Here is a 14135-nt window from a genome sequence, read left to right as displayed (position 1 = left end):
GTTTAATTCTTCTTTTGGCCCCTCTTTTCACCTGCCTTGCTTTTTTCACTAATGTCTTAACTGTATTGTTTGCACGCATTTGTCTGTGCCAGTTGAAAGTCGACATAGCATATGCTGTGCGGAAACCAACATGCACAGCCAGCTTTTCAAGGACCTTGCATTTAGAAATATTCCCAGGATTGAAGGTTGCCGCAGCATCATGCACTTCAAAATGCAGTGTATTAATTCCAACAAACACTGTTTTTCGGAGGTGATGCCATATCATACTGTTCAAGCACTCGTAGGGGTTCTGCCTTCTTCCATGAAGACATTTCATCAGAAGACTTCTGTCAGCAAGATCTCTGAAGATGCGATTTATTTCTTCCATTATGGTTGCTGATAGACTGTGGTGATAACTGTACTTCTTCCCAGTTATTAGTCGTCTATTGTATTTACACCAGCTCTTTTCACCTCTGGGGCACAAACCTTGTTGCGGATGCTCATCTGTGACTGTGGTGTAGAAATTCAAAGCACGTATAGCTTTCCACATTTCTTAAAGACTGCCTGTATTTTGTCTGATTGCTAGACCATACCAAGGTTTTCCCGTCATCTAATTTTTTCCCTTTCATAACTGATTTCAACCTTCTCAGCGTGGCACCCATTCTCTTTTGCACGTGTCCTGTACATTCAAGTTTGCTTATATTTACACTGTTCCTACATGGTTTGCTTTCCAAAACTTCTTTGAATGCTTTAGAGTCACCATATCCCAGATACTGGGCATAGCGAACATTATACTACTCAGAAGAGAGATGAAAAATTCTTTTCATCCCAGCAACCTCTATGCCACCACTACTACCAAACTAATTAGCACGCAATCATCAACGTGTTAATTTTTCAGCCTATCTATGCATCTACAGTATTTGGACATTATTGCAACATCAATAACCTTAATAGTTTCAGCACTAGTTGCTGTGGCAATACCACTATTGCAGGTGTGACCCCTTTTTTGTCTCGTGTCATCAGAAGCTACTGTGAGGTCGCACTGTTGTCTTCACTTTCCTTTACTGCTTCTTCTACAACTTCCTGAATCGAATTATGTGCAACATCTTCAACTGCAGATCGTAGTACATAGTTGTAAGTATCAAACTTTGAAGGTACACTGGGAAGATTTAAAACACCACATAGCAAGTTACCTGCTGTGTTGCCCTTATCAACCACTCACAACCCAAAGACTAACCTAATATTTAAACTACAAAATTCAGTGTTCTTGTATCCATTATTTGCAGTTACTGAAACAGAGCTTGGAAACTTAACAGCTGTATTCACAAACAATCCATAGTAAATAAACAGGGCAGCTAGACAAACATGGGATTCTACTTTTAGAGACATTTCTTTGACTTTTTTTGCAGCACACATTTTTTCGTAAGAGCTTTGCACAATATACTTATGCCAGTGAGTTCAAAAACTTTCTTTCTTTTATCAAATAAATTGTATTTCTCTTCCAAATCTTTGGGAAGCGCTGTTTTCATTTGGAGTAAGTTCGTTCTGCAAATCAGAAGTAAGTGGACTCATGTTTTCCAACAACGATGATGAAGGAATGCTTCATTTGCTAGTGAATCAACATTTATTTTCTTTTTCCAGTTCACACACTTTTTAAACGCTTTTGCCCTTTCTCTAAGCATTTTCAATGCGGAAAATCAAGCACTATGGGGGGGGGGGGGGGGGGGGGGGGAGAAAGAGAAAAAAAGAAAAGGCACAACTACTTTATTACAGCACACTGTTTACAAGCAATCCTAAGTCAAAAAATTAAAGAGTAACTTCATGCAACCAGACAAACAATTTCGGACAAATGATGTATAAAGAGTCGCTGGAAAGCGGGATTTTGAATTCATGTCACATGAATATAATGCCAGAAAGTTTATCGTCCCCCATGACAGAAGTGTATCACAAAAGCGCAATATCTGATCTCACAAATCTATAAAAATAAAATAGTTATAATTCTAATAGAGACGTGTATGATATTTCATATAAAGAGGAATCTATTTATTTCACCAAAAATCCAATTCCTTATCCCCTTAAACAGAATGGGGAATTTTCCTTAGTCACCTGCAGCTGTTGACAGAAAGGTTTCAACAGTGCAGGACTGTTAACTTACTTTTGTTAAAATGGTAACTTTTGTCAAAAATGCACAGAAAATGTGTGACAGTATTCTTACAGTGTCTCTTCCTATAAGTTAACAAGTCCATGTTAGAAGCTAAACTTGGTAACAAATCAGATGGTAAACTGTGCTATGATTAATAAAAACTTTATGCCATAATAGCCTCTGCACATGTCATATTTGAATGATGTCCACTGTCATCGCACTTGTGAGTGACATTGTTACACTTGTCACAAAACCAGAATCAGTTGTACTGTTGTTATAGGTGCATGTCACAAATTTAAAATTGTGTGTCTTTCAGTGTATAACCACACTTTACATGCCGGCCCCCCTGAGAAGAAACATTATCATCACATAAATGAAACATACAGAGTGACAGCAAATATCTGTCTTGAGACATTATTTCACGAAAGATTGGGCTCTGAAGAAGAGGATCTCTTGACTTATAATGTGGTATGTTCAACTCATCAGTGCATCATAAGCAGGGTTACCGCCAGGAAACAATACATTTCATCAACACACGTGTCTCTCCAGTCAAAAACACGGCTCTTCCCTTTAATAACAATATTCTGCACATTATATTTATGATAACTGTGAGTCTCTCCTATTATACGTGAAACTATATCAGATGGAGAAAAGAAAAAAAAAATTCTCAAATTTCCAAGGCACTACAATTATCTGCAAATGCAAGATTTGCACCCGAATTTGATGAGTCAAACTTACGTATCACATGATGCATTACCTTTCTCTGCCACTGAAAACTACCCAAAGACGTGCTTTTCTTTTCACTGGAAGGGACCAAATTGTCATAGTCACCAGTTTTGCTCAAAGAAGACAAGCACGTGAAACGTGAAAGACAATTTTCTTGGCCTTGAGTTGTTGAAGAGCCAAAATGCTCATAAGATGATGAAATTAATTTTCATCCTCAATGTCATTGTTCATAAGCAACTTTCCTACTTCTGCATTTGACTGTCCAAGCTTGCAAATTTTTTAAGTGATTTGTACGTGTTCCGACACTATAATACCTCCAAAAGTAGCGTAAGGCAAATACGAATTGTCTCCTGCCATCCGTAAGTGGTATTGTGAAGTTATTTGTACAGTATACAAACACATGATATGCTGTAGTTCTACATGTGTACATCAAAACATAGGTATATATCTGACATTTGCCCTTACGGCATTGTCGACTGCTGCTGCATATATACAACATTAGCAAAGAGAGCATGTAAGTATGTATCGGAACCAGTTAAAAGGGTTCACCTAGGTGCTGAGCTTAATTCTCTTTCACTGACTTGTGTACAATATGTACTCCGGGATACTCCTCCAGAAGAAATAAAGTGGTTGAAGGTTGATTCACGGTATATGGCAATGGACCAGCACCGAGCAAAAACATCATCACCGTCGATGGTAATGAATTCACATTAGAATGTCTCGTCCCTCAGCCCAGTTCTGAACAGTTAAGGTGAGATGGGGGACAACCCATCTGAAAAATAAAATATTCAGGGCACCCCAGAAACAGCTGATGGTTTGAGAATGGAACAAGTCGGGGGAAAGAGTAATTTTTGTAAAGGTACATTCCCTTTTTATAAAGAATTAAAGTGTATATCACTATTTCTTAAAAGTAATATTTGGTAAGTGTCAGTCATGCTGAATAGCACACTTACATAGGCTGTCTGGAAGAGAACATAACTCACTGTAACATGTTGTTTGGAATCTCCAGAATGCACTCACGAATTTGATCTGCTATCTCGTCTGTACCAGTTGTTCACGAACTTTCTGTTAAGATAGCACCACAATGAATAATCAGATGCTGTCAGGTCAGGTGAAGTGAACAAGAACAAGCCAGTTGGTGTCTTCAAAGTGAGAAATGATTCTGCCTGGAAACATTTCATTCAGGGCTCCTATGGAAAGATATGTAGTACTGACTATTGCGCAATCTTGCTGGAACCATAGGTGGTTATGGGGATTGACTTCATGATGTAGAAATGTTCTGCAGCTTGGCTGTGTTGCATTTGGAATTTATTTTCACAGTATGGCCCTCATTCTCAAAAATACATATACCAATAATGTGCTCAAAGGAATTGCTCATCATATTGTCACTTTTGAGCAGTGTCTAGTATGCTCCAGCAATCCACACAGGATGTGTGGAGGCTAGAACTGACAATTCTGTTTGTTTGCGTGCCCAGACAAGTGGAAAAGAGCCTTGTCTGACAGCAGTAAGCTTGCAGGAGCTCCAAGAACTTATTACAAAATTGAAGTATCTTCATCTTGACCCTTTTAGTAAGCTTAAAGTCAACTTTGACCTTGTACATGTGCCAGAGAAGATTTTTGTGCAAGATAACGGTGAACACTGGTATCGACTAACCCGAGTGCGATAGCTTGCCGTCGAGGGATACGCAAGATCATATTCCATACATTATTCACATTTTCCGGTGTAAGTATCGAACTAGGACATCCTGCAGGCTCACTGCAGTTTACAGTTCCGTTGTGACACAATTTTCAATACCCATAGCAACGGAGTATTGTGACTAGAGGCTTCATGTTGAGCAAAACTGCATTAAAAGTTATCGAGCAGCTAAACTCCTCTAGTGTCGTTGTGCAATATACAGGTAACACAGTCGTCTTTTTTTCCAAAAAGTAGGAAAATTAACACTAAAGTGGAGAAGTAGGATTCAGTGTAGAACTTCAGTTGATGTACAACATAATACGATAGTTGAACTTCTCCAGTGTAAAAACAAAAAAAAGGTTAAGAAATAAAGCAACAAAAATACTAATATGATCCATTCAGCTTTTTATGAAGATTGTTATATTTGAAACACAAATAATTTTCCTGTTCTTCTTATCATGATTTGCTTTTTGAAAATGAGAATATATTCACAGTTATTGGAATCATATTCCCTAAATTCACAACCTCATTTTAATATGAAAACATCAATATTTTCTACTAATGATAGAGACTTCCAGTTTCACTAGTATTTTTCTTTAACTGCAGACTGTGTAAGGAAAGTTACTATTACCTTTGTTTATAAATATTTCTATGCACTCCAATTTTTAACTTCTTATGACATGACATATCTATAATATTACTTGAAAATACAGCTCTTCGGTTGCATAGGTAAAAAATTTTCAACTTTACCTAGGTTTCAACTGCTCTAAGGCAGCCTTCATCAGAAGCAAAAAAAATTTACATTACCTATAACAGAATTTTGGAATAATATAAAAATTATTAAATTAAACATGTAATAAAATTACATCATAGCTAACTGCTACAGTACAGAAAGCATACTTACATAGGGTAAATAGTTATGAAATGGTTTAGAGCAACAGTGCTCACGTTAAAGATAAAAATATATTTGTACATTATAAAATTTTCCTAGGAATGCACAACTTGACTAAGACGCGCCGCTAAGGGTCGCGTGTGCGGCCGGCACTGTAAGCAGCATCAGACTGACAGGCGCGCGGCCGTCGATGTTAGCAAGTCGGCACCTTGTATCGCGTCATCTAGTATTGAATGCTTGTAATTTACAGTGACAACAGCTGTCAGAAGCATTGGAACAGGAGTGCACGTAATGTGCTGATTACATTATGTCAGATAGTATGTAACAGATCAAAAGTTGAACAAAATATTATACTGTAAAACGGAGAGAGAGAGCACAATATTTAAGGCTACAGTACGGGAAGCATAATAGCAATATTCTGCATTAAGTGATTTTAAGCAAGGGCTTTACACCATCAAATAAATTTTTATCACGTAATTGTAATTGCTCATTGAGGATTAAATGGTCGTTACGGGAAAAATGTTTGAAAATTTCCAACTGTTCAAGAATATCAAGTCTGAAGCCTTTCTTTTCTGTATGTAAGATACTGATATCATGAACATCTTTAGGTTTGTGTCCTGTGATAAGAAGGTGGTCAGCGAATGACGAATTATGTACATTCGTACCTTTTTTCCCTAATAGATGCTCTTTAAATCTAATCAAAAAAGCTCATCCAGTCTGTCCTATATAATAAGCTGAGCAAGTGTCACAGGTGATTTTATAAACGCCTGAGTTTTGCAGAGGTGACCGTCTTGGTTTTAAATTATGGATAAGATTATTTTTGAGGGAGTTGTTGGTAGAGAAAACTATGTTGTAGCCATATTTATTTTTAAGGAGACTTTGCAATCTGTAGGTTATTGGCCCTACATACAGTAAAGAGAAGTATTTCTTCAAATCGCAGGCTCGTCAATAGTGGTCCCAAGCGTGGTAATTCTGTTATTGGTTTTCTGTCTGAAGACATCATCTACTATATTTGGTTCGTAACCATTATTAACTGCAATGGTTTTAATTAGATTCAATTCGGTTTTTAAATTTTCAGAGAACAAAGGGGTAGAGATTGCTCTATGAACAGCAGAGTGAAAAAATGCTTTTTTGTGAGATCGTGGGTGTGTGGAACAGGCTGGCACAATTTGGTCAGAAAAAGAATCCTTATGAAAAATATTGAAAGAGATTTTGTCATTCACTTTTGTCAAGGTTAAGTCTAAATAATTTAACTGATGGGAGCTGTTTTCAAGTTCACATGTGAAGCTGATTTTTTTCATGTAGTTTGTTAAGGATCTCGAACAGGTGGTTAATGCCATCGTTCGTTCCATTATAGGCGATTAAAATGTCATCGACGTACCTAGAATATGAAACAATTCCTAAGGTGGTAGTGGAAAAATTTTTGAAAAATGGCTCTTCTAGAGAGTTGATAAAAATGTCTGCTAGGATGCCAGCTAAGGGATTGCCCATACCAAGACCATCAGGTTGTTGGTACAGCTGTCCACTGAATTCGAAATAATTGTACTTTGTTACAATCTGCATTAGGTTAATGAAATCAGTGATCTGTTCATCAGAGAGTTCTTCTTTGAACAAATGTAAGTTATTCTCTATGATATCTAAAGTTGTTAGTACAGGCACATTGGTATAAAGGTTTTTAATTTCAAATGAGAACATCTTTGTGTTTTCGTCGCAGTGTATGTCTTTTATTTTGTTGATAAGGCTCTGACTGTTAGCTATAGAGTAATTATTTCGAAAAACGTAAGACCTTTTTAATTTATCATGAAGGAATTTTGCTAGATCGTGGTAAGTGCTGTTCATACTATTAGAAATAGGCCGAATGGAGTGATTTATTTTGTGGACCTTAAACTGGGCCCGAAGCTTAGGCGGCTGGGGGTTCATGTTAATCAGCTGTTTTTTCTGGAATGGCTTAAGTAAGGAATTTACATCATTGACCGCGGATCTAATTTCTTTTTGTAAAATTGGGGTAGGATCTACCTGTAGCTCAGAAATATTGTTTTCCTCAAAAAATTCTGAAGTTTTTGCTACATATTCATCTTTTGTAGCAGTAATAAGAGAATTACCTTTATCTGATGTTGTTATGAGAGCATCATTATCTCTAAGTTTAACATTAATAGAGTTGATTGTCATGAAAAAAATTGCAAATGTTAATTTCAGTGTCCTGATGTCTGGAAAAATACTTAAAATATTATATCTCTTATGTGTGGTCCGTTAGTTTTGATTTAAGGGTTTGTGCCGTATATGGGACAGCATGCAGTTACGGCTAACATTTTGTTATTCTAGTTTCAGGTTGGATGAGAAAACACTTAAAAAATATACAAAAAGATACTGTATAAACACACATTAGCAGGACTAAGTTTATTTTTTTAAAATAATTACAATTTCTGTTCATTAATTTATTTGTTTGTTAGAAATCAAACATAAAGATGCACTGTACTTCAGACATGCTATGCAGAATTTTCCATTACAATCTGGACACTTCCATCGACCACAGTTTTCGAGTGGTCATAGCTGTATCCTGGCACCCTATTAAGAACAAAAGCTTTGAACCCCAATTTATGTGGTTTACTAGAATTGTATTGTTTTAGTGAAGATCTGCACTTTGTTGGAATAATCTATTCATTAACAACTAAAAATTCCTCTTACTGGTACTCGCAACAGTCTTTCATGCAACTGGTCTAGCAGTGGGCGAATTTTGAAAAGTTTGTCATGGTTGGGGTCACTAGCAGGGACTAGATTACTGTTATCACAAAAGTGTATGAAGCATTTGATTTCCTTCCATTGGTTACAGATCATTATGTCACTTACAGCAGGGTGGCCCAGATGTTGAGACCAATAATGCCTTGTTGCTGGGAGTTGAATAATGGACATTGGCATGGTCATACCAGTAAAGTCTTCAATTTCTTCGACATTAACATATTGGGTTGCCGTTGTACAGAATACAAATTAGTTTGTTTTGTTATGTACTGCACTATGTCTTCAGTAAAGAAGTACTGAAAATATTCCACAGGATTGTCAAGATCCAATATTGATTGGTATCACCGGCGAATTTTATCTCTCCATCTTTTCTAATCAAGTGTCCTACTTTCCAGTGTATTGTAGGTTTCTCCACCTTAGTAGGAGGTTTTGAAATTCATTGCTGTGCTTTAACCCTATCTGCAACACGATTATCATCAAGGTTACAAACAGCAGTAAGCCTCATCTCACCGTCATCTTTTGACTCTGATTCTGGTATCACCGTTCTTAACATTATAGCTCTTAGGTCTGATATTATCATAACTATCTGACTCTGAACAAAGCACATCTTCATTTTGAAAATATTGTTCTGCAGAAAATGTTTCGTCATGTGACATATCTGGGTCTTTGCTAACATTTCCATCCTAAGTGACTCTTATTGTGGCAGAAGACCTGTAAAACTTTGTTTCATTCATTGCACTAACACAGCTGGAAAGAAGCTGCGAAAGTTAGGGTATGATGAATGTTTACTCTATGCTACCAATAATGCATGTTGTGCCATACGTATCACAAACCAATTTTTCAATGTTATATGTATTCTAATTGACAGATATATACACTTACATCTTTACAATTAGCCACATACGTTGTTTCCCCCTAGAAATTATATAAACTCCGAACTCAAATGTTTACTGCGTCAAATATAACTTTTCATATGACCAAACTTGACATAAACGGCTCGCAGCGCAAAGCAAAGATTCTTACTACATAGCTCCTTACTCTCAACAGATGGCATTCATTGTTTGCAGAGATATTCTTAACAGCATACCATATCTGTCCAAACATAAGTTTACAAAATATATTTTCAAATATGAGCTCCACAATGAGGAAAATGGTATGTGCTATATGTGACCCAGTATGCGGTAAGGGGTTAAGTACTCAAAAAGTGAAAAGAAAAAGAAACAATCAAATAAACAAAACATTTTCATTCTGTTCTTCTTTTCTTTTTGTTCATGTCTCTCTTTATTTTCACATATAGTTTCTAGAGCAATGGTTGTGTCATTTAGTTTATTTTGTGCTGCTTGTAACTTTGCTTTGTCTGTCAGATCCTCACGCCAGTCATATCATTGACTTTGAGGGCATGTTTTTCTCCTTTACTTCAGATAAAAGTGTGTTGGTGGCACACGATTCCAATTTGGTATCCATCCCCCCCCCCCCCCCCCCCATGAAATTTTTTTTTCTTTCATTAAAGTTTCTTTTGATTTTCTAAAATATTTTTTTTCTCTGTGCTGCTCCTTCATCTTTCTTCCTCTCTTCATATTCTTCTTTCCTTTGCCTAATACCCACTTCTTGCAGTTGTTTTTCTCCTCAAGTCTAATTAAGTAACATTGATGATCTATATGATCTATTTTCAAAAACTTTTTGTGTTATAGGAACTTTTTCCATGGTTTGAAAGAGAATTTTTAGCATTAAAAAAATCCTCTTTCTGGATCTGCATTGCCTTGTGACAGTCTAATAACGCTTTCACCAATTTATTCAGATTTGGGAATGTAGCACTATCTACAGAATTTTTTTCTGAGAGCTTTGAATGATATTCGCAGTCCATGATTCACATTTGTTTGCTGTTTGAAGGAACCTACTCTCTTGCACTATTGATTGTTGACTGTAATTTTTGAAGGTAGTGTCCCGCCCCCCTCCTCCATAAAATTGTCTCTTACTAAGAACTGACTTCTGCATTTCAGGTACTAACTTTATAAGAATTTTCCTTGTTTCACTTCCAATTTCCATTCCATAATCGGTCACTTCAGTTTACTATCAGGGAATTTCTATACAATATCCGAAATACTGCTGTTTTGTAATTCTTTAACATGAACAAAACACCCATGAAGGATCTTCGTCAGCGATGTCATCTCATCAACTAAGACACAAATTAGAACATGTAACTGAAGTAAAATTTTGTTTTGCGTACTTTGTATAAGATTAATTTTACCAGATCAAGAGTTACCACCTGTTTTTTAATCACTCTTTGGCAACTCAAGACAAGAAGTATTTCCAAAGAACAGGTCTCTGACGTAAAATTCTTTCAGTGCATGGAAGAAGTGTTGGCCATCTACATTGCGCATGTCTGATATGTTTCAATTTTGGATGAAGATCATCATGAATTTTTTGAATTCATGTATTATGTAAAGTGCAGCTGCCAATATCAGTTAGTTCCAGATAGTTTAAAATCTTTTTTGTTCCCTAATAATTCTACCAACTGCTTCATTTACATTTGGTCTATCACTGCCCAACAAGATTAATAATTTTTAAAGGCCAGTTGATGATCATCCAACAGCTTTCATGATACTCTATGATCTATCTTTTGCTGTAGCTTAAGACATCAGGTAAGTGTTCAAGTAATGAATTGTAACTTCATCATTGACATGTGACCAGTACCTTACTTTAATATCTAACTACTTTTTTTTTATTTCTCTATTAATTCATCATATACAAAAGTATAAGAACCTGATTTTTGCAGTTCATCTAATGATAGTACGTGGGAATGTGGCCGTATGGTGTCTGATATCAGATAGGAAAATTCTGATGCAGATAATGCCAATTTGGACAATGCCCTTGCCGCAGTGGATACACCTGTTCCCATGAGATCACCGAAGTTAAACGCTGTCGGGCGTGGCCGGCACTTGGATGGGTGACCATCCAGGCCGCCATGTGCTGTTGCCATTTTTTGGGGTGCACTCAGCCTCGTGATGCCAATTGAGGAGCTACTCGGCCGAATAGTAGTGGCTTCGGTCAAGAATACCATCTTACGACCAGGAGAGCGGTGTGCTGACCCCACGCCCCTCCTATCCGCATCCTCCACCAAGGACGACACGGCGGTCGGATGGCCACTCGTGGCCTAACGACGGAGTGAGAGAGATAATGCCAATTTTCCAGCAATTATACTATTGGGTAACATTACCATGAATAGCTTCAAGTTATCAACAGACCTCCACCTAAAATTATTGCATGCCCCCTTTGAAGGGCAAAGAAGTTTAGCTGTTGTTGTGTTATTCCTACTGTACCAGCAGACTATTGTTAGTTTATTGCTTTTGTATGCATTGGAAGAGATACTTGCATAACATGCTGACTTCCTGACATTACGTCTTCAGTATTCTTTTTATGCATCTCAGTTTCATAATGGCGAAGAAGCTAAGTCAATTTTTGTCAGATCTAACATTTTTCTTCTGACATTTAGACACCACACTACATTTTGATCATAAGTATTACATCAGTCTCAAAGAAAATGTTCATCGCAGTCCTTAACCTGAACCACGCTTTGCTAAAAGAAGTTAGGTTCTTCGGCATTTTTATGCTTCATGTTCAGGCTAAAAATAAAAGTGCAGAAATGACACTTGTTTCACACAGTAAAAACGATAACTCGTATATTTCATGCACCCATTTGTTTATTTTGCCTTCAAAACTCATAAAACTTTACAGAAAGTTTTAATTACTTCACACTTTTTAACACTGTGTGTTCATACAATTTACACACATGCAAGATCACGAAAATAGGATAATTGGGTAGTGATTAAATAAATACATCATTGTTCAGCCATTGCCTAAATATACATGTGTGCCCAACACATTGTTCTGCACTGTTGGTAGAGATGTCACCTTGAGCTCACCAAAATAACTCAGACGGTAAATGTGGGCTTATGGTGACGTTATGCTCAAGGGTGCTAATCTGTCCAGCAATACAGATTTATGCAGTGTGTTTAACATTCAAAACATTTTATTACTTGTAAATGGACTGATGCTGCCATCTAACAATAATAATAAGTACTACTACACTACACAACATTTTTGAAATTTTGGCAAACAGAATAAAACTCAAAACATGAAAATGAATTTATTATTTTTTAAGCCAAGAATAAAAATTTCAAAAAAAGTGGGAAAGGAGGACATATAAAGAAAATGTAGGAGCATTCATACTATAGTAGAAAAGTAGGAGGAATGTGATGCACCTGAATGTTTCACAGACCAGCTAAACTCCAGAGAACATAGCCGTCATCCCGCAAATGAAAGTTTAAAGGTCATCACGTGTTTCTGGCCACCGTGTATACACATAAGCATGTCAGACAGTGTTGAGATGGCAGTACATTGTTCCTTTTTACTTTATATCTTGTTTTCCTTATCATTGGCAGATGATGGCTATTCAAAAAAAACTGTTTTTCTCCTTCAGCCGTGCTGACTTTTCCACTGTTCAAAAATTCTCACTAAACATTTAACCTGTTTATGCCCAGTGTAGACAGTTACGTTATCCAGCTGCACATCATAAGATTCCTCTGAAAATGGCTGAGACAAAGACGAAAAAGTCTTAACCTCTTCACTCCTGAGACGAAAAAAATTTACAGGGAATTTTTCTTTTCATATTTTCCTACAAACTAGTATACAAGCATGACACATATGCCAAAGAAAAAAAATTGGTTATTCACTAGGGCACAAATGGAGGTCCACATGTGTGGACCTCGGGTCACAGTTATCATGATAATGTACTCGTCTTTGATTACATTTTTCTCTCTCTTCCTCAGTAAAAACATTTTTTTTTCAACAAAATAATTATTTTATTGTAACCTTAACTACATACGTTAATTTACACAGAAAATAAGTATTTTAATTTCAGTATTTTTAAATACAGTGTTTCCAATACAGGTTTCTGTTGATACTCCACAAATGAAAGAAAATAAAAATATCATGCAACAATTTCTGCCAAATAATAACTTGATATTGCCCATAAATGCATCTTTACTTTTTGTGATAGGCTTCAAAACAATTATTTTTCATGACACACAAATACATTTCACATTTGATGCAGATGACCCTTGTCTTGGAACTGCAGCCATGATTCCTGCATTTTAAGGCATTCTTTGCCTCAACTAATTTTGGTAAATGGACTACATTGTCAAACCTAACTTCTGCAATTGGTTGTGACAGAGCTCTTCTTGGCTTTTTATCCATATTTTGTACATCATCTACATCTTCACTATCAGAGGAATTGACTACTGAAGGGCGCCCTCTTCTTCTAGTTACAGGCTCAACATATTTGTAATTAATCATAGCTTTGCCTACGTGCATTTTGTAATCCATCAGTCACAACCTTCTTTGTTTGGGTATTTCATTTTCTGAGCACCATCTGTGGTACATCACCCAACAATTGACAATCACAAGATCTATAAAATGATTAAACATTCTTACAGGCCATTTTGATGTGCAAATGTAGCATCTGTAATATGATAAAAATCTATCACAGAGATCAACACCTCCCATGTTTTCATTGTAAAGCTTCACTGCCACTGGCTGAGGAACATCTATCTTCTTTTTCTGTTCTCTTGACCACCTCTTACATGAGGTTGGAGGGCTGCTTCCAACACATGATGAGAGTATTAGGACACTTTTGTTGTCTTTCCACTTAATAAGACAAATTTTTTCATCTTCCCTAACCCATTCTTCCCATTCCCCCCGCTGAAATAGCATGTCATTTTTCAGTTTCTTCACTATTGGACCCAATCTGTTCTTCATAACTGTACCTGTCTGATAAATTTTCCTTCCCAGCAACATGTCTACAGATTTTACACTTTTGAAAAATCTATCAGTGTATACACAATGCTGGTTGTCTCTAGGAACACTTTCTGTCATCATCTTAACAACTGCTGCACTGAGACCATATTCTTTCATATCTTCAGCTG

This window comes from Schistocerca nitens, chromosome 10 (assembly GCF_023898315.1).
Source record: "Schistocerca nitens isolate TAMUIC-IGC-003100 chromosome 10, iqSchNite1.1, whole genome shotgun sequence".
NCBI classification, from domain to species: domain Eukaryota; kingdom Metazoa; phylum Arthropoda; class Insecta; order Orthoptera; family Acrididae; genus Schistocerca; species Schistocerca nitens.
The sequence above is the reverse complement of the archived record's forward strand: the minus strand, read 5'-3'. Positions refer to the sequence as shown.